Source organism: Periplaneta americana, chromosome 4 (assembly GCF_040183065.1).
Source record: "Periplaneta americana isolate PAMFEO1 chromosome 4, P.americana_PAMFEO1_priV1, whole genome shotgun sequence".
NCBI classification, from domain to species: Eukaryota; Metazoa; Arthropoda; class Insecta; order Blattodea; family Blattidae; genus Periplaneta; species Periplaneta americana.
Window position 1 is genome coordinate 146,830,687 of NC_091120.1, and position 23,572 is coordinate 146,854,258.

Consider the following 23,572-nt stretch of genomic DNA (forward strand, 5'->3'; position numbering starts at 1 on the left):
CTAATAACCAGGGAAAGGATTTATATGTAAATACATATTTACTTATAAAGCTAATATAATTTATATTTTGCATTATCTTTATGTTTCACAATGTGTAGGGTTGAAAAATCCTACTTTTATTTTCCATATTTTTCCATATTTTAGAGTTTAGTACATATTTTCGTTAATTTCCATATATTTTCCATATTTCATATAAAACAGTCCATATTATATTAGGTTTAACAATAAAACAAAACAAAATTCCATTAACTTTTAAAAATACATTTCAACAATAGAGATTTAAACACATGTTCAGTAATCCCTTTAACATCAGAGTTATTTGAAAATTAGCAGTCCTATCAACAATGGGAAAGTAAGTTACAAAACTGTATTAATTTAATTTAAAATTTTTAACAGACTTCAGTTGTGCAGCTCAACAGTTAAATGCCAGTCAGAGTACACATAGGTTCAGTTTTGTAAATCATACTATAAAGACGGTAAATATGCCAAAAGTACGTCATTCAGTCAATTTAAAATCAAAACTAACAAGTTACATTTCAGAATTTAAAGAAGATGGTTTATCAACTGACAATAAAATATTATTTTGTAATTTGTGTCAGTGTGCAGTATCATCTACACAAAAGTTCCTGGTGCAACAACACATTACAACTAGTAAACATCAGGCCAACAAACAACTAAATTCCAAGCAGAGACAATTGTTTTTAACACAACCAACAACATCGAATGTAAGATCTGAGTTTAACATCGACCTGTGCCGTTCTCTCATCTCTGCTGATATTCCTCTCTACAAACTAAAGAATAAGGTCTTCAGGGAATTCCTTGAAAAATATACTCAACATACAATCCCGGATGAGTCAACACTTAGGAAGACGTATGCTCCATCCATCTACGATGAGACAATACAGAAGATAAGAGATGAAATTAAAGATAGTTCAATTTGGGTTTCCATTGATGAGACTCCCGACAAAGAAGGTAGACTTGTTGGTAATGTAGTTATCGGTTTGTTAAGTGAACAATATTCTGAACGAATTCTTTTACATTGTGATGTTCTAGAAAAGTGCAATAACAAAACTATAGTTAAACTGTTCAACGAAGCTATGGGTATCCTGTGGCCAAAGGGTATTATGTACGATAATGTGTTATTCTTTATTAGCGATGCTGCCCCTTATATGGTCAAAGCTGGACAAGCATTATCTGTTGTATATCCTAAATTGACTCATTTTACTTGTGTGGCGCATGCATTTCATCGTGTGGCAGAAGTGGTCAGAGACAATTTCCCTAAAGTAGATTTGTTGATTTCATCAGTGAAAAAAGTATTTCTCAAAGCTCCCAGTAGAGTTAACGTGTTGAAAGAAATGTACCCTGAAATTCCATTGCCACCAAAGCCAATTTTAACTAGATGGGGTACATGGCTAGAAGCAGTTGAATATTATGCCGAACATATAGACTCTATTAACAATGTTCTCCTTGCATTGGACTCTGAAGATGCAGTCTCAATTGATACTGCGAAAACAGTTACCTGTGACATAAGTGTGAAGAATGACTTAGCTCACATTCAGCATACATTTTCATGCATCATAAAAACGCTCAAAAGTCTCCAAAATAGGCACCTTTCACTATCTGAAAGTTTTGAAATTATAAATAGTACTGTGGAACAACTGAATCGTGGTAGAGGTAAAGTTGCAGATGCAGTGAGAGCTAAGGTGGACACTGTACTTTCAAAAAACCCTGGATATGAAGAACTACAAAAGGTTGTTGCTGTGATGAGTGGTGAATCAACAGTGAAGATTAACTTGGACTTATCCCCAGCAGACATTGTGAAATTGAATTATGTACCAGTTACTTCTTGTGACGTCGAACGCTCTTTTAGTCAGTATAAATCTATCCTCAGAGACAATAGAAGAAGATTCACTTTTCAGCACTTGAAAGAAATGTTTGTAACCTATTGTTATGGTAACAGACAATAAAAATTGTGTTTTGTTGAAACTACATTGGAAGATAAGGTACGTCCATTATATTTTTTGTTTAGTTTGATTAAAATGTACCAATATTTAACGTACATAGTCATTTTTTTATAATTTTAAGTCCATATTTAATTCCATATTTTGGTAAAAATCCATATTTAATTCCATATTTTGGTAAAAATAACTACATATATATTTACATATTTCATATATTTTTAGTCCATATAAATCCGTTCCCTGCTAATAACAATGAACATTTTCGTTTTATCAAACGAAATACTCCTTCTAGTATTTTTATTCTGAAAGTATTCGTTCTATGTCACAAGACGTTACTGGAGCAAATCTGAAATATGATACAGTATATCTTACTGTCATCAGGTGAACAACTACTTTTTGAATCTAATGGTGTATCTCGTATGTGGCACATAATATTAAACCCGTAATTGTTTTCAAAAAAATGTTTCGTTTCTATTGTAGTGACAGCTAGGAAATTCATATCGTAATTCCAATGTTGAACTTGGACTGTAACGCAACCGAATGCATAGCAGCACGAGATGTAACATTTAACGAAGAATAATCGGGACAAAAAATGGTTCAAAAATCATCAATTTCATTTCTGCATCAAGTTTATAACAATTGAACCTGACATCTGATAAAACTTTTGCAATTTTGCATAATGAATTCAAACTACGGTGTTCTTGTCTTACTGTGTGATGTGGAAATTAAATTGATAGTAGGAAATATTTTACATATTCGCCCTTGGTTTCAGTCGATGTTGAACGCAGTTTTTCCGCATGCAAGGTTATACTATCCGACACTAGGCGGTCATTATCATTTGAAACTTTGAAAATGAATGTTGTTGTTTGTTGCAGCATGACCCGAAACTAAGCGAACAACATGCAAGAAAAGTAAGGCACGAAATTGATGTGATAAATAAATTAATGTAATAGTTAAATACAGAGAAAGCAAAATTGTACGCCATATACGTTTTCGTCTTTCTAAAACTGTAATGCAAAACTCTAAATTTATATAAAAAAAAAACATCTTTTCAGAGTTATGTTTCACCACATTTGTGACAATTTAAGTATGATTTCTCAACCTCACCAGCATTTTAGACCTTTCCGATATTAGCCCTTATTATACAATAATTGTATTGTCTTGATTTTATAATATGCAATAATCGTATACAAAACACGGAACGTCCTTGCTTAGGTGTGTCAAATTCGTTTCCGCTGCCTGTACTTGAAACACGTCGACCACATTCTGTCCGGGGCGTCGTAGGTTCACCTCAGACTAATACAAATACTGTATACCAACGTCACGGCCCTTGGCAAATCAGGCAAGACTCACACCCGTACTTGCTTGCCGTCAGGCTTGGGTTCCGGTAACGCTACAAAGCAAGTTAACTTTTAAGACTGAACCCATTCAGCCCGGGTTTTATAGGTTCAGTCCAGGCGGGACCCAAGAAAGCCTGTCTATTTGCTAGTATTATAAAGGTAAGTGACTTGCATTCACGGAAGCCAGTCTGTGCTGGTTAAGATGAAATAACACTACTTTGAAATCTATGTTCGTTGGCTATTTAGTCACTTCAAAAAATCTTTATTTTATAGTCTAACACGACAGATAATTCTTGATTAAAGAAATACGGTTTTACGATTTATTGCGCTACAGAATTCATAGAATAATAAGACAATATTATACATTTCATATTCCTGCAAAGTGCATCTGACTCAACAAAATTGTAACATTTCGTAATTTGAGACTAGTTGAGAAGGGAAGGGAAGGGATAGAGAGGAGAGGAGAGGAGAGGAGAGGAGAGGAGAGGAGAGGAGAGGAGAGGAGAGGAGAGGAGAGGAGAGGAGAGGAGAGGAGAGGAGAGATTATAGAAAAATATTTCATTTTAACTTTTTCCTTATCAACAATTAAAAGCCTCATGAATACCTGTAAAATGTATAAAAGTTTTTCGTTCTTCGGAATATTGATCTACTATTTAACTTCTGAGGGACAGATTTCTTTTTATTTATGAGCTGAAAGATTGAATGGTTTGCATTACATTTATATTACTACGATGAAAAGGAAGTTGCAAGTAATTTATAATAACTGTTGGCATTTAATGGATATTATGTTGACGAGAAATAGTTTTCTTTGTCTTTATTAACGGTACGTTTCAGAAGACAACAAATTAAGTTTTCAGAGTTTGTCTATATCTGTAGGCTTCTTGTCAGATTTGAATGACTTGGTTAATATTTATCATGCATCTGAAAGCAGCACAGTCTGGCGCAGGTCGGCGGAACCCAACAGTCCTTTCGGGTCACTCTTAGGACTGTTTGGGAGTCACGTGCAACCACACTGTCTGTCTGCTTGTGAGGGAAGGTTGCAGGCGGGCGAACGATACGAGGTATAAGCCCACTTACGGACGTAAATAGTCATGGGCAAACCTGAGAGAGATTTGGCCTGTCTGTGCTATGCAAATAAGTAGTGTACTGACGGGTAGTTGCAAACTATATGTGTGTCGTGGTGATCAAACAGTTGTTTATTTCATAGTGTTCCTCCCTACATAGTCTGTTGTGTACATGTGTCGCTCTTGCAGCTGTACACAAGGTTATGCTCCAGCATTCAGTTAACTTGCATACACAGTAGCCTATTCCCCCTCAATCGGTCCCCAAGATGCTACGTCTGTTAATAACTTTCCTCTTGTCTAACAGGTGTGTGTATATATATATATATATATATATATATATATATATATATATATAGATTCCTTTCTAAGCATTTGTCCACAACTTGAGAACATTTTTGTATTTTTATCTTTCTTTCATATAGTTAGTAAGCGTTGTTACACAACACAGAACTGTACGCATTGTATTCTTCACCTGACATAATTAGGAACATTAAATCTAGACGTTTGAGATGGGCGGGGCATGTAGCACGTATGGGTGAATCCAAAAATGCATATAGAGTGTTAGTTGGGAGACCGAAGGGAAAGGCGTAGATGTAAGATAATATTAAAATTGATTTGAGGGAGGTGGAATATGATGGTAGAGCAGTAGCGGCCGGTGATCCTCGTTGAGGCCAGATGCAACTAGTTTAAGTGCCTCCTATAGGAAAAGTTTATTTATGATATTAATTATTACGTTATTATTATATTATTAATATCATTATTGCTGTATTATTATTATTATTATTATTATTATTATTATTATTATTATTATTATTATTAGCCTAGCTTTTAATGAAAAATAATAATTTCACTCTCCAAATAAGCTGTTATGCTGTGAGTTTCAGTGATTGTTTCAGTGTGATGAAGCAACCCATATTATGTGTTGAAATTTCCCTTTCTTTCTTTTCTTTTTATTTTTTTCTCTTGACAGCAACAAACAAGGCCAACAGAGAAGTTTATTTTGCACGACATTACCACTTAACCGTTTATGTTGTTCATCCAGGATGCAATAGAAATTCGCGTTTTAAGATTATCTGTCAGAAAAATTGTCAGCGATGTCGTAGGTATCTCGGTAGACTATCTCTTTATTTAAAACTTTCTTTCTTTCAATATTATTTCTGCTCGAAAAGGACACTCTAACAATGAATAAACCATACTAGCATTATTCCTCGCATTTATTTCTGTTTATATTTTCTCGAAATATATAACAACATTGGCCCAGATTCACTACTGCACTATTAAGTACAATAGTACAACACCCTCGCTTAAGTCAGAAACTAAGACATAAGGGGAGAGAATAATGTGGGCCTCTGCCTGCCAAAGAGCTGGAATTTTTGTTATTGCTATTCCCACCCCACTCTACCCTTGAGGCCGGCCCATGGATGGGAGGAGTGAAACCTGACTAGGCCACGAGGCCAGACGAATTGTGCCTCAGCTACGACGTTTTAAGTGTAAGCTCAAAGCTCACGAAAATACAGTATATTCAGAAACCAAACCTGGCACGAACGATTCTGGCCTCAGGAACAAATTTTTCTGCAAAACAGGTCTATATACATCACAAGCCAGACTGGGAACGAGCGATCCTGGCCTCAGGAGCAAATTTTACTGCAAAACAGGTCTATATACATCACGAAGTTTTCAAATGCTTCTACAGCGATATATGATTCATTCAAATAACCAATACATTATATAAAAACACAAATTTGATTTCAGTTAAGCCAAGTGACTGAGGCCGGGCCTCAGTTGCCTCAGTCAAGCAGCCGCCACTGTATAGAGACTGGATTAATCTTTCTCAGTATAGGGACCTATGACGGGCTTATGTGAGGGCGGCAATGAACCTCCGGGTTCCTTAAAAGTAAGTAAGTAAGTAAGTAAGTTAGTAAGCGTTTCTTTTTCCAGAATCTTTATGTCCATTTCTTCAAATAGCTTTAACCGCATGATAACCGATGTAAACAACGCGTGAGGAATTAACCCATATTGACAGCTGTGCTGTGCTGAGATGCGTTTCTAATGTAGGGAATTGAGGAATAGTTACTTGTGAGTAATATACACGAAATAAATAATGATTTTTTGTTGATGAAAAAACTACTTTTGTACAACCAGATTCGTAATTTGATCCACTGTGCAATGTACCGATGCTTTTTCCCGATTCAAGTGTGTCAGCTTCCTTATCTCACGTCCAGTTGTGGCTAGCCTTTCAATCTGCCTTTTTTTACTTGGTTGTTTAACGACCCTGTATCAACTACGAGGTTATTTAGCGTCGATGGAATTGGTGAGAGCGACGAGATGATATTTGGGGAGATGAGCTGAGGATTCGCCATAGATTACCTGACATTTTCCTTACGGTTGGGGAGAACTTCGGACAAAACCCAACCAAGTAATCAGCCCAAGCGGGAATCGAACCCGCGCCCGAGCGCAGCTCCGGATCGACAGGCAAGCGCCTTAGCGACTGAGCTACACAGGTGGCTTGGTCTGTCTTGTCTCTTGCACTATGAATCCAGAAATTAAACTTCTGTTTGCTGCGTTCTATTCTGTAGACCTGTGATGGGCGTTTGAGTGCATTTGCCCTCCGTGTGCACGGGGAATTCCAAGTGCGAGCGCTGCAGCTCGCTGTAGTGTGCCAGCAGCTGTAGCAGACATACACAGCTTTTAAATGAGCTAAATTTAGGACTTCAGGGAAAAGAAATCCTTAATACACAATTTGCAGTTAGAATTGCAGCTTTTAAGGAGAAATTGCTGTTATGGATACGTCAAATGTAAAAGAGCGAAATATATCATTTCCCATCCTTATCTAAGCGCATAGAATTTTGAACAATGAAAATTTGGAAATGTACGCATGTATTCTATCCGGTCTATTAGAGCAATTTACATCAAGGTTCCACGATTTAGATTGGCTGGAATTGGATTTGCTTATTTTTGCTACATGTTCTGATTCCAACTGATTATTGATAACGTCCTCCCTTTCATTATAGTGTGAATTGATTGACCTGCGATGTGATCGAGAAATGCGAGCGAAATATGATTCAAGGTCGAGTCTTATGCAGTTTTATGACTGATTCCCAAGAGGACGCTTTCCCAATCTGCATAAGCTGTGTGAGAAAGTTTTGTGTTTATGTGGTTCCACTTATAGATGTGAACAGTTATTTTCTATTAAGAAAATAAAAACATCTCAAACAAGAAATGATGGGCTTTTAACGCCAGTTCTTCGCATAGCTTGTGCTAATACAGTTTCTCCAAATCTTGAGAAATTGAATAATATGAATTAATGTGCAACAGACATGTTCTGTTTTGTGTTTAAGGAAGTGTTTCATTACTTTGTGTTCTAATTTATTTTGGTAAAATAACATTTTCTTTTGAAACATACAGTACGTACCGCAACTTGAATAAACCGGTTTTCGTGCACTCTATAAGCACACTTCTCTCGTAGTACACCGTGCAAGCACATAGTGCATAATTCTGCCCAACCCTGCTGTAGACTGAAGGTCGCCCAGACTGTTTTTTTTTCGGAGCTTTGAATATTTATATTTTAATTGTCATATACTGTGCATTGCATTCGACGAGAGCATGCTGCAAATACAGTGCGTTCGTAGCTCAGCCAGACCGTTATAACATAATAATAATAATAATAATAATAATAATAATAATAATAATAATAATAATTTATTTATTTATTTAATCTGGCAGAGCTAAGGCCACTAGGCCTTCCCTTCTACCCAGCCAGACTCTGATTCTAATTGAATAGAATGTAAACAAGTGTTAGAAAAGTTTTATTTAGGGATGATGAAATAAACAAGAAAACATTTAATTAAGGGTGATGAAATAAAAACTAAACATAAATAATTTTAAAAGGAGCCACTATTGAAAGTACAATTTTCAAATTTGAATGTTTTAGTGGTTCAGCCGAGCTACGACCCACTGTATAATAAATCCAAGTCTGAATATGTGTAATCTGCTGGTATTGAAAATCATTATAGGTAATGCGCATGATAATGTCACTAGAGTTAGGACAATCCAGCAATAAATTAAAAGTAGAAGTGGTTGGTGATATAGTTCAATGCTGACATTATGTGCATACGCAGTGCCTAGGTGAAGCTGTTCCTCGTGCTGTATACAGGAGTCGGTACAGTGAAGTCAAGAGCAATAGTGTGTTGGATGGTACGTACTAAACAATGCAAAATGCCTAGGATGAAATTAAATCCCTGTCAACAATTGAGTTTGTTTCAAAATATGGTAAAAATGTAGTATTCTTTTGAGAAGATTAACTCCGTACATAGATGAAATTATTGGGGATCATCAGTGCGGTTTTAGGCGTAATAGATCGACTATTGATCAGATTTTTGTATTCGACAGATATTGGAGAGAAAAAAATTGGAGTAGCCTATAAGAGTTCATTACATCAGTTATTCATAGAATTCAAAAAGACGTATGACTCGGTTAAGCGAGAAGTTTTGTATAATATTCTTATTGAATTTGGTATTTCCAAGAAACTAGTTCGATTAAATAAAATGTGTCTTAGTGAAACCCTAGATCATATATGTAACCGATAACTCCTCGCTACGTTAAAATCGGCAGCACTTTGAAGAGAACAACCGCCAGGATCGCCACCCGTCCGCCGTAAACGAATACGAGATGGCAGCACAGTCGCGAATGCAATTCAAATGGGAATTATGACGTGACTCCTTATGTAACAACTAGATGGCAGCGTAGTAAACCTGACAAAAGTTGTTAACCTCAAAGCCTATAAGCCCGACATATCTGTTACATATATGATCTAGGGTGAAACTTACAACAGAGTCCGTATTGCCAGTTTCTGTCTAATGCTTTTCCAGTTCACTGCAGACTAAAGCAAGGAGATGCAGTATCACCTTTACATTTTAACTTCGCTGTAGAATATGCCATTAGGAAAGTTCAGGATAACAGATAGAGTTTGGAATTGAACGCGTTACATCAGCTTCTTGTCTATGCGGATGACTTGAATATGTTAGGAGAAAATCCACAAATGATTAGGGAAAACAAATAAATTTTACTTGAAGCGAGTAAAGCGATAGATATAGAAGTTAATCCCGAAAATAAAAACTATGGGTGCTATGCATAGATATTTCACTACCCGCGCTACGAGCGTGCTAAACTACCCCGGCTATCGACTGATTAATTGTACAGGATTCATATCATATATCATATCACATCATATCATATATCATATCATATGATATATCATATCATATATCATATCATATATCATATCATATCATATCATATCATATCATATCATATCATATCATATATCATATCATATCATATCATATCATATCATATCATATCATATCATATCATATCATATCATATCATATCATATCATATCATATCATATCATATCACATCACATCATATCATATCATATCGCTGATCATCCACCGGAAGCCCGTGCTAAGAATGACTATGAATATGGCCCTAAATCGTTATATCTCGTGACCAGAATATTGTACGAAATGGAAATATAAAGATTGGAGATTTATTTCGAAGAAGTGGAAAAATTCAATTACCTTGGAGAAAGAGTAAAAAATATAAATGGTAATCGGGAGGAAATTAAACGCAGAATAAATATGAGTAAGCCTGTTATTATTCGGTTGAGAAGCTTTGGTCACCTAGTCTGGTGTCAAAAAATCTGAAAGTCAGAATTTATAAAACAGTTATATTATCGGTTGTTCTGTATGGCTGTGAAACTTGGACTCTCACTTTGAGAGAGTAACAGAGATGAAAGTGTTCCAGGAATGTTCTTAGGAATATATTTGGGCCTAAGAGGAATGAAGTTACAGAAGAATGGCGAAAGTTACACAACGGAGAACTGCACGCTTTGTATTCTTCACCTGACATAATTAGGAACATTAAATCCAGACGTTTGAGATGTCAGGGCATGTAGCACGTATGGGCGAATCCAGAAATGCATATAGAGTGTTAGTTGGGAGACCGGAGGGAAAAAGACCTTTTGGGAGGCCAAGACGTAGATTGGAGGATAATATGAAAATGGATTTGAAGGAGGTGGGATATGATGATAGAGACTGGATTAATCTTGCACAGGATAGGAACCGATGGGGGAGTTTATTTGAGGACGGCAATGAACCTGCAGGTTGCTTAAAAGACATTTGTAAGTAAGTAACTACTACCACCAATATTGCAAGCTATGTATATTGATACTCGTGTATTTACTACTGCTACGACTATTATATTAGTACTACTATTACTACTATTATTATTTTTACATGGTTAGTTAACGACGCTGTATCAACTGCGGAGTTATTTAGTGTCTATGGGATTTGCGATAGCGAGATGGTATTTGGCGAGATGAGGCTGAGGATTCGCCATAGATAACCTGATATTCGCATTTCGGTTGGGGAAAACGCCGGAAAAACCCAACCAGATAATCAGCCCAATCAGTCCAAGTGGGAACGAACCCGCGCCGAGCGCAAACCCGGATTGGCAGGCAAACGCCTTAATCGACTGAGCAACGCCGGTAGCTTATACAGAATGTGTAACATCTTACATCTCATTTATATTGTATACTAGCCGTACCCGTGCGCTCCGCTGCACCCGTTAGAAATAAATATAAAGTAATTACATAATTAAAATAGGACATTTGATCCAAGGAACATTCGTGTTTGATAGAAGGATAAATCGTTTAATATGTTATTTAATTTAAATTGCACCCAAATAATTGAAATGCGATTTTTGGTCCAGAGACATTCATTTGGTGCAATGACAATTCCTTTAACCTTTTTCTTAATTTTTATTACATGCAACCATAGCTTAATGAAGATTTACATCATTTAGATTTAATGTGTATATTTTATTTTACTTGTTATAGGTTTCCATTGAATTATGGTAATAACTTAATTTTAACCCTTGTTTTCTATGTATTCAGTAAATGGCGCTTGGCCACTATGGTTCTGAACCCTTCAAATAACTTAAATTATATTATATAATAAACATATTATATTATGTTATATTATATTATATTATATTATATATTATATTATATTATATCAGAAGTTACTGTAATAACATTTAGCATTATATCCATCTAGAGAAACTACACTTTCCAATGGTGAAATTATGATTAATTATAGAAATCGGTTAATTTAGCTTCCGATATTACTTCATACAAACACAGAAACATTCTCTGTAGGCTATCTTTCATAGCTCTCGATTGTTGCTGTCCAAGGCCCCTTATAGACGAAGTCATTTTTTTAAAATTCATTACACGGCCTTATATGGCAGTTATTTTAATTTTAAAACTCATTTATCTCATTAAATATCAGTCCTATAAAATTTTTTCAAGGAATAAAACTTATCGCAAATTAGTTTTAAAGAAACGTTTGTTATGTAACATTTTTCACAAAAATCAATAAGCGAGATATTTCGATTTATTTAATTCAGGCCCCCTTATAACCCCCCTTTTAAATAATGTATTTTGAATGCCTTATAGCCTAAAATCTAAGTTACAACGATCTTAATTTATATTCCAATTTTCATCGAAATCCGTTCAGCCATTATCGCGTGAAAAGGTAACAAACATACATACAGACAGACAGACATAGAAACAAAAATTTCAAAAAAGCGATTTTCGGTTTCAGGGTGGTTAATTATATAGGTTAGGACCAATTATTTTTGGAAAATCGAAAATAACCAGAAAAATTTCGGCTACAGATTTATTATTAGTATAGATGACAATACATTATTATTGATATCACGTTCTATCACGTATAACAACGTAACACGTATCTCGTGTCGTTTATGTCAAGTCTCTATATACGAAAATGGATGTTAGTCGAACATTTTCGATTTAACCTTTAAGTCCACACCTGTGGAGTAACGGTTAGCGCATCTAGCCGCGAAACCAGGTGGCCCAGAATTCCCGGTCGGGGCAAGCTACCTGGTTGAGGTTTATTCCGGGGTTTTCCCTCAACTCAATATTAACAAATGCTGGGTAACTTTCGGTGTTGGACCCCGAACTCATTTCACTCGCATTATCACCTTCATCTCATTCAGACGCTAAATAACATAAGATGTTGATAAAACGTCGCAAAAGACCCTAACAAAATAAAAAATTTAACCCTTAAGAACTTGCGCGAGGTATATTCATTACCCTCCTGTATTTAGAACACTATACGCCGGAAATTTTTTCGTTTAAAATTCCGTGACCTTCAATACCTTTCAAGAATATCAAGCTTCGACTGGAGACAAAAGTAGCCAGTTTTATCTCTTTCATGCGTCATGTTACGTCATATTTATCAGGGTCATTTCACTAATGCATCCGTGCACATGCACTCACTCCACGTAGGACAGGCAGACTGTTGAAGATATTAACACGTTTCTAATTTTCTTGTTATATGTTGGTTGGGTTACATGTTAGAAGTTCTGGGTGTAATTTAGCTAAAGAATTATACAACCGAGGGCCAAAATTAATGCTATTCTTTAGACCAGCAGATGTGAAACATTTAGATTCTACAGATGTTGAATTATTATTTCGTCTTGTATCATGATTATGTGCCTGTGATATAAACTTATTACGAATTTTATGAAAACTTTTTAACAATGTAGGCTATATTTATAAATTTGTACAATATTAAATACATTAAATTCGGAATAAATTAACTTAGTTGGATAATCAAAACATTTCTTCAAACAAATTTTAATTATTCGCTTTGTAGTAAATTTAACGGACGAAGATTAATTTTTGTTATTAATATTACATAACAGCAGGGCCTGGTTTACAGATTCGGAGACCCGGAGCATAATTTTCTTCATGAGGCTCTTTCTTTTCACATGTGACGACTATGCCTACATTATTTTGTTTAAATATAACTGTCGGCCTGGGTAGCATAATCGGTATAGCGCTGGCCTTTTTTGTGCTCGAGGTTGCGAGTTCGATTCCGGCTCAGGTCGATAGCATTTAAGTAAATCTACTGACATGTAAAAGAATTCCTGCGGGACAAAATTAAGGCACATCGGCGACGCTGATATAACCTCGGCACTTGCGGGCGCTGTTAAATAAACCATAATTTAATTTTAATTTAATTTAATTTTAAATATAACTAATGGTCTTGATAGACTGAAGTAACGCTACTGTTACTCCTTTATCACAGCCACAACACTTATTAAAACGTTCCTCCAATATTTACATTTGTTATCATAGTCTGAAATCATAGCACAGCCAACACAACTATTTTTTTTTCTGATCCAGAGACAGACTGCGTATTAGAAAAAGAAACTTTATGCTTATTTAATCTGATAATAGCATGATTTCAATTTGAAAAGTCAATTTTATTTTAACACTACACCATTATTCTGAATGGTTTGCAAATGTAATAGCATACGCTCAAGAAGCCATTTTATGGGAATAAATAAGCCAGTTTTCAGGTTACTTCACATTATTTCTGTACAGTAAGATTTAATAAGAATCATTCTATCACCTGTCTCCTTTCACCATGTATTTATTTCTCCGAGATTTTTTTTTATAAATTCACGATTTTCAGGAGAAGGATTAAAAATAAAGTGATCCTATAAGGCAGTGGTTCCCAACCTTTTTTAACTGACGACACACTTTATTGAATGTCTACGATATCGCGACACACTTATTTGATTTTAATAATAATAATAATAATAAATATAATAATAATAATAATATAATAACCAGTACATTTCTTCTGAAGCAAAAGGCGGTAGAACTCTGTGTAGAATATTTCTGCAGTGCTTGGGAAAAGTGACATAAGTCAGTTTCCACAAACCTTTTTTGATAATTTATTGACAACTTACGGAACATCTGCTCGCTTTCTCCCATTACAATAATTCATATAGGAAAAAATCAAATCGACATAAACCAGTGTAAGTCGTCAATAAATTATCAAAAATGGTTTGTGTAAACTGACTTATGTCACTTTTCCCAAGCACTGCAGATTTTATAGCGGACGGGGAGATGATTACTGTTCACTGCACGAGAATTTTGTCGTTTTTAACCACCTTTGCGTCTAATTAAAACTTTCAAGATCGAAGCGGAATTAAAAAAAAATTATATTAAAAACATAGTTATTCACACATATTTCCGTTCCATGATGAAAAATGCAACAAAAAGGTGCCGGAACGCCGATTCAGCGCGTTCCACCAGAAAAACATCACTGATAACAACTTCTATGTAGTGTCTGACATCCAGTGTTGTAGACAGGTTGATTGATGTTAACGTTCAATCGAAAATTCTAAAAGAACAAGCTTGAGTGGCATTAGAAAAAATGTGTGTGTCAAAAATCCCAACCTGTCTATCCTGAATATCTGATAAAAATTTTTTATTATCGTTTTCGAAAAATCGCCTATTTAAACTAATGTGAAGTCTGCGCTTTTTGGGTTGCGTAGAGTTTCTCTATACGTGGCCTTATGGTTGAAAAAAAATGAAAAGCTGAACTGAGCATTATTGCAGTTGTTCACGTTTCCTTTGTAAAATTTATCTCAAAATAAAATGTACCTTGTCAATGACTTCGTTGGAAATAAAAAATGCGTTGTAAAGAGACTTTCTGGATGGCCGTGAACTTTTTTTTTAATAATAATAATAATAATAATTCCTTATTTGTACTGGCAGAGTTAAGGCCATAGGGCCTTCTCTTACACTCTACCAGGTCACAAAGTATACAAGCAGTTAACGTTTAACATAACATATTACAAAAAACAAATAATAATAATAATGATAATAATAATAATAATAATAATAATAATAATAATAATAATAATAAAATCGACACTAAAAAACATGAAAATAATACCACAATAGAAAAAAAAAGAAAGTAAAATACATTGGAATGTAGTGAAAGCAACTCATTTAGCACAAATGGTTAATATGGAAAAACGTAAGGAAGAATATATCAAAATGGAATGTAATAAAATAATAATTAAAAAAAGAAATACGAGAATTAAATAAAATTTACGATAAAAAGGCTATGATAATAAATTCATTGGCTGATAAAGAGAACAAAAAGGGGAAAGGAAGGAAAAAGAAATATATAGCCTATATTTTTACAAAAATTATGGCAGAGAAAAGGGCTTATAACTGAAAGGAATCTAATTCAAAAAGTGCAACTTTATATCACTCTGATCTTAAAACAATGAAGTATTGACGCTATTTCTAACATAATAGTCCAATTACTTTTTGTAATTATCTGTTAATAATTACTTATTTCCTAAATTCTGATTTTCAGTTGGCAGAATTTGTTATCTGTTTCAATTTTTATAAATTATTAAAAAAAGCTTATTCTTGTATTTTGAGGCCCCCAGAATGTTGAGGCACTGAGCATAGTCACCACAGGCTCCTGCCTAAATCGGGCCCTGCATATTAAGTCCAAAACATTGATTAATAATTGGGGTCTAGCAACAACCCACGCGAGTATTAATGTTAGGAAGAAATGCCCGATTTCCTACGTGTTAAAACAATATACACAATGCCATGTAATATAATATAATATAATATAATATAATATAATATAATATAATATAATATAATATAATATAATATAATACAATCCAGCGTTACTTACAGTGTCTGTATTTCGCTCGAGTGTTTAGCTTGCTATCTCTTGGGGAGCTGTGGATAGATTACCTCCCGTTCAGCCTCTCTCTTGCACTTTGCAACTGCACTTGAGGACAAGATCACGCGTTGCATCAATAGAAGACTGAAGGCCGTCGTCTAGACTGCTTTTTTTTAATCGTTTAACTTTATGAAGTACTTTAATAGTTATTCGTTGCAGTGTATCAAACGAAAGTATGAAGCAAAATTATTAAATATATAAGTAGATGTTATCTACCGGTATCGAATATCATCATTGGATTTAAGAAAAATAAAGGCATAGAAAATGCAACATTTAGTTTAACTGACAAAATTCTGGAGGCAGTTAATAAAAATTACAAGTTGGAGGGATTTTCTGTGATTTATCCAAAGCGTTTGACTGTATAAATAATAAAATGCTGCTAGATAAATTAGATTATTATGGAAGGTGTTGCACACCAATGATTTCACTCATTTCTCATAGATAGGAAAAAAAGTTGAAATCAATACAACTATGAAATCTGCATCGACATGGGGAACTATTAATAACAGAATTCCTCAAGGATCAATATTAGGTCCCCTACTTTTTCTAGTGTTTATAAATGATCTTGACCCCCTAATAAAAGATGTAGGTCATCCCATATTATTTGGAGATGACACAAGTATAGTAATTAAAGCCAATAACTGCAACACATTCCAATCTTCAACAGAGGAAATTCTCTTCAAAATATGTGACTGGTTCTCAGTCAATAAATTGGTACTAAATTGTAACAAAACCAACATAATTCAATATAAATCCTGTCCAAATTCAACCTCGAAAATTTCTAGCGCAATAATTAATAATAGATCCCTATTAGAAACAACAACAACCAAATTTCTTGGCTTAAAAATCGATGTGTTAAATTGGAAAATTCATATTAAAGAAATTACCCCCAAACTAAATTCAACTTGTTTTTCTATTAGATCTATGCAAAAGATAGTAAATAGCAATACCTTAAAAACAATGTGCTTTGCATACTTCCACTCGGTAATGAGTTTTGGAATAATATTCTGGGGAAATTCCACAGATAGTAACAATATATTTTTATTGCAAAAAAGAGTAATTAGAATATTAGTAGGTGCAAATCTAGGGAAACGTGTACGACTATTTAAAAAAAAACTACAAATAATGCCCATGGCTTGTCAGTATATCTTTTCATTAATAATCTTCCTCGTATGTACTCGTGAAAACTTTGTAACTAATTCAACAGTTCATAGCATAAATACATGCCAAAAAAAATGACTTTCATACTCCATCGGCAAGTCTATCCTGCTATCAAACAAGAGTGCGTTATATGGCAGTAAAAATTTTTAATAGCCTCCCTATCGATATAAAAAATGAAACTGAAAACATAAGATTATTTAGGGCCAAATTAAAGAAGTACCTAATTTCTCACGCCTTCTATTCTGTAAGTGAATTCATGACATTCAATAACACTTCATGAAATTGATACTAAAACTATGTGTTGTACTAGTAGACTATATTGTAAATCTCGTATATATATATATATATATATATATATATATATATATTTATTTATTTCATCTAGACTGTGACTATGAATGAAGACTTTATAATAGTGTTAAGTTTTTTGACTTGTTCCATATTCTAGCTGTAAAGCAATGTATGAATACCATGGAATGTTAATAAATACAATACAATGCAATACAATCATCACCAATGCTCATAATCATTATCATGATAATTGATTACCATTATATATTCTTTTGTTCGTTTAGCACTAGGCCTTTAGTGCTGTTCCGACTTAACACACTGCTGCACTTCATCTTATATCACATGATAGACCATTGTGCATTTTGGTCGTCTTTTTAAACATATTTCTTAAATATTTTTCCCGTTCTTCCTGCATAAGAAATATAGAATACATACCTTATTAAAAGGGACCGGATTTTTATGTAATATCAAGGTGTGAAATATGTACATATTTATGTAAGAAAAATAAGCTGAATATATACCAAATATGTAAAATCATGAAAATATTTAATATCAATACCTGGCAGGTATAGGATAAGTAACACTCTCCAGTTGTGATTTCTCAAAGCACCCAAATTTTTACCGCACACTTGACACATTACCATGTTTCCATCTGTAGTAAAAGCTTTGTCCATCGAATTCCATAATTTTATTTAAAGTAGAGAGGTCATGCAATAATCTGAAAAGCTATTTATTTTATTCTTTCAACACCTTTCCAGTTTGTTCCTTCACTCCAGCTTCTATTCAAAAGTTGGCTACTTTATTGCGGCTCATGTCAGACTTGACACGGGTTTTCCCTGGAAGGATTAGGAAAAGGATGGGTAAGGTTGCAAAGTGCATGGCAACGGCTTGTTAAGACGTGTGCAGAACAATTATAGTTCGAGATAAATCATGTCACCCTCGTCCCACTCCACCGCATGAAAGCAACGCTACCTTCTGAGTGATTTTTGCAATACAAGGTAGTTGTATGAGAAAGATTGCCTTTTGTTCACTCATATTTACAGTGTGTAGTATGCGATGAGTGCCTCTACCACTTTCTGAAATTAATGACGTTATGTTTCGTCCCGAAAAATATCCTTTCTTGGGTAGGTAAAAAAGGCTTTTTAAATCTGTGTATATTTCAAATTATAAACTTCCCCAGCATACGTTTTTTTCCCCCTTTTTTAGAGAAGTAAAATTGAATAAAACCTCTAAATATGTAGATTTATTTAATACCAAGACATAATATGTAATGTGGGGGTAAATATGTAAAAATATGTATTATCAAATTTTAATATATTAGTGATAATTACAAGATTCGCAAAGATTTGTTATTTATATACGGTTAGGTTGAAAGGAATTTAATATGTAATTACATAAAAATCCGGTCCCTACTTATTACAAATGTAAAATTACCGATACTTCAGTATCTTACCGGATTACTTACTTACTGGCTTTTAAAGAACCCGGAGGTTTCTTTTCCGCCCTCGCATAAGCCCGCCATCGGTGCCTATCCTGAGCAAGATTAATCCAGTCTCTACCATCATATCCCACTTCGCTCAGATCCATTTTAATATTATCTTCTCGGCCTCCCCAAATGGTCTTTTCCCCTCCGTCCTCCCAACTAACACTCTATATGCATTTCTGGATTCACCCATACGTGCTACAGCCTTGCTCATCTCTGGATTTAATGTTCCTACTTATGTCAGGTGAAGAATACAATGCGTGCAGTTCTATTTTGTGTAACTTTCTCCATTCTCCTGTAACTTCATCCCTCTTAGCCCCAAATAATTTCCTAAGCACCTTTTACCGGATTTTATTTATTATTTATTTCTTTTCTTTTTGGTAAGGTAACTTTTTCATCGTCTTCCTAACAAGTATTGGCCGAGTGGGCTGTTACGGTCTCAAACTAGAATTTGTAATGATTATACAGTGGGAAATATGATATTTAAAACTATACAAAAAATTGTAACAGTTACTATTTTCTGATTGGGATTGTGGCAGATATGTACTTGTACATCAATTATCGGGCAGTACATCTCACTTGACGTTATGTGTCGGAGGAAGAACAATTGTTTGTGAAATCTGATTAATGTATTGTGTCCCACTCATATCTCCTGGCTTAGTTGCCTCATGAGTAATGCCTTATTGGTGTCACTTATAAGGTTCAAACCTGTCTTCGGACATTTGACTAAAAAATAACACATGCTTTTCGATCGTCATTTGTTTACCGCACAGATAGGCAACTGAAAATGGCGGATCCGTTCAAAAGCTTTGGTGAAGCTAACGTTAGTGAAATAGAATTTTAGTAAGTCAATTAATATTTCATTGAATTAGAGTTCTTTATTTCTTCTAATCTTAATATATTTTGTTCTAATCGTGTAATACTCAATTAAATCCCACTCGAGTTTCGTTTTTCTCTAGATAAATCAAAACCTCTAGTAAGATTACTGTTAATAATAAATTAATTATTCACTATACAATTTAATAACAAAGCTGTAACTTATTTGAAAATATAATTGATTAAAGTCATTGATATTTATTTATAACAAATGCAGCGTACCGCACGGGTGTGGTTAGTTTCAAATAAAACGTAAATTCTTAACATGGTAAATAGGCTAAATGAACTGCTAGTTCGCAGGGCTAATAGAATGAAATGTGTGTACCTGGTTCTAATGGGTACTTTGATCGTATAATTAACCAGGTGTCAAGAGGTGATTGCTCTACTTGTCATTGTAATTTAATCTGGCTCCATCTATATTTTTTATTGATTGACTTCTTTGTCGCAGTGACAACGGTTATTGTCCATGGTCTTGCCCGCTACGACGCGCACTGCAGATACATTACCAACCATCTTCAAAAAATCACACCATTCTCTGGATAATAGTCCATCTAGAGTACTAATTCAGTAATTCGCAGCTCGGTATAGAGAGGAAAGACCGAATTTTGCTTTTATGAGGAAAGTAGCACTATTTCTTTAATTCTATTTGTCATAAATATGATCTAATTTTCCATCCATCAGGAAAGTAATATTTTTGGTTTATGAAAGCAAGATCGGAAAAAGCTGAGTCCATTCACGGAATGAGGTTTCTTCTTCTCATTACATAATGGTTAACAAGTTATAGAAAATTCTGAGTGACTTCAATTGTATTATTATGAATTTTCCACTTAGCTAGAAATGATCCTAGTCCTTTGAATTTTTTATAGAATAAGTCATATTACCCACTCGAAATTAATGACGATAATAGACAATTGTTGGGATATCACAAGGGAACTTGAGTGCCCGGAGAAAACCCGTATTGCCTGCATCAACAGGGATTTGAACCCTGGCTCTGTGACTTATAAGTCCATTTCAGTAATACTCAGCCACCAGCTGACAGCCACCAACCTAGACACGGACATTGAAATACAGTAAAATATCTCCGCTATGTACAGAGTGGTCACCAAGTCCTATTTGTCACTATAGGCTAAATAACTTACCTCAAACACACCCACTATTTATGTAATTCCGTTCATAATGCAGACATATATCCACTTTACACTAACTGTGTGTTCTAAGTGTTTAAGGATTAGTATGTCCCAATCATTCGCTTGACACAAAATAATGCGTCATCAGGTTAGAACACACAGTCAGTATAAAGTACGGTGGATGTATTTCTACATTATGACCAGAATTACACAAATAGTGTGTATGTTTGAGGTATTTGTAGGAGGTAACGGGACTTCGTGCCCACACTGTACAGTATAAAACAAAGTTTTTGTTAATATTAGAGGAGAAAAATTAGCTCCGGCGCCGGAGATCGAACCCGGGTCTTTGGTTCTACGTACCAAGCGGTGGCACCATAGAGCTACGCCGAACTTAAATCCACAGCACCGGATCGAACCCCCTTCCTCCAGTGTTTTTCCCTTTGTGGCCTGACTCCAAGTTGGGAATGTATGTTGACATTTTATATTAAGTCAACTGCCATTATACAAAGAGCGCACTCAGATGAGTGCCTTGATGGCCGTGATTCCACATTAATATGCACAGTAATCTGTACATTTATATGCTCTGTTGCTCGCAGAATCTACGCAAAGACTTTGTTTTTGTTCCTACAGAATACATCTGTTATGGTAACAATTAATTCTGTAGGCCCAAAAAATAATAATAATCTTCGCATAAAATTGTTGTTGTTTAGTCGTAGTACCGTAAAAATTTTGCAGTTTGAAATGTTGGCAAACAAAGAAACAAATAGTAGGGAGGTAATAAAAACAGAAGAAAATAAATAAAGATTAGAAGAAATGAAGTAGTCTAATGCAATAAAATAAATATTAGGCCTAACTCTTTAACGCCGAAATAAAAAAATTACCGAATATCTTTCCACCGTAAGAATTAAGTTTATAGCTCTCTGGCAACGATATTCACAAAATATTTCGTTCGTATGTTACGCCGTTTGGTCACTAGGGGCTGTGTTCATATGATCACGCCAGGCGTTAATGTTAACAAACTTGTTATATTTGGCACCCAGTTAGATTTTCGACAAGAATACTGCCGTCCTCGTCATCTGAATCTTCATCAGAATCTATCTGCACAACAGGACGTTCAATAAATATATTTTCCTCATTATTTGGAGTGTCGTCTGTTTGCATAATATCGATGGCTTCTTTCAGTGTTAATCCCCTACTAAAAACAACAAACTGCCCATACAATCGTTATTACAAATTACAGACATACCTACAGTATGCTTTCATTATATGAACATGCCTAAAATTAATTTTATGGATCAATTATCATGACGTACAAGTTCATGTAAAAAAACGGATCGATACATACATACATACATACATACATACATACATACATACATACATACAGCCACCTGCGTAGCTCGGTCGGTTAAGGCGCTTGCCTGCCGATCCGGAGTTACGCTCGGGCGCGGGTTCGATTCCCGCTTGGGTTGATTACCTGGTTGGTTTTTTTTTTTCGAGATTTTCCCCAACCATAAGGCAAATGTCAGGTAATCTATGGCGAATCCTCGGCCTCATCTCGCCAAATATCATCTCACTGTCACCAATCCCATCGACGCTAAATAACATTGTAGTTGCTACAGCGTCATTAAATAACCAAATTTAAAATAATTTTTACGTACATACAACATTTTTGTAGGTATTAAGTGCGTTAGATTGTACTATTTTGTGTTAGGTTATAATATCTGTGAAACAACAAATGTTTCTATAATTATGACACTATTCAGATTACAATGAATAATGAATAAATAATGAATTTTTCCATTATTTTCTTCAGCCCATTAGTTGACATGCGACCTCTTTTTAACTGTTTCTTCAGAGATATTTCCGCATTCGAGCGTTGCTATTGCTGTCATTCTGGTAAAACAACTTCACTTGCAGTGCACGGGTTCACTTCTCAATTATAATAATAATAATAATAATAATAATAATAATAATAATAATAATAATAATAATAATAATAATAATAATAATCCGTGTCGCTACAGCCCACGAGGGGCCAAGACCGACCAGCCGGCTGCTGGCCTCACGTCCAAATGCCGAAGTAGAGGTGGACGATCATCCAACCAGATTGGAGGTATCGTGTGGTCAGCAAGATGAGCCCCCCCCCAGTCGTCTCTCTTCCCAGTAGACATTGCATTTAACAAGGAAACGTTCAACCTTCTAAATTTTCAACGAACATTCACTTCACTAACGGTATCAACACGCGTCACCAAGCAACAGGGAACTGACACAATGCAATGCAACGGGAGAACATACTGACGTCAGAGTTACAGACAATTGCACGTCTTGAATGCTTACAGAGCCATATTTACACCTGGTGGCGAGACTTGGAACTAATTATTTTTTGGCATAATTTGCGAGCGAATTGGTTAATTAGCATTTATACGAGATTTTACACTCCTACGATCCTTAGACTCCGTTCTGTGCCAAGCTGAACACCGTCGTTTTAATTATAACCACCCTGTACTATACAACTACTGGAAAAAACTAACTGCCGCTCTCGCTCGCTGTGTTCGTTGCATTTGTCTTTCGAGTCCCGGCTCGTCATTCCCGCTGCGCTT

General features: G+C 34.9%; 1 protein-coding gene across 5 annotated transcripts in view; it reads right to left on the reverse strand.

Annotated features, from left to right (window-relative positions):
• Window positions 1-16,084, reverse strand: part of LOC138698282 (cytochrome P450 4C1-like) — an 82,634-nt gene extending 66,550 nt beyond the window's left edge. For 3 of the 5 annotated variants that reach the window (XM_069824070.1, XM_069824069.1, XM_069824073.1), the window contains exon 1: window positions 15,981-16,084. The gene's annotated coding sequence lies outside the window, so the exon portion shown is untranslated. The remainder of the gene's footprint in view (window positions 1-15,980) is intronic. The other 2 variants (XM_069824072.1, XM_069824071.1) reach the window with 2 other exon arrangements.
• Window positions 16,085-23,572: the final 7,488 nt, after the last annotated feature.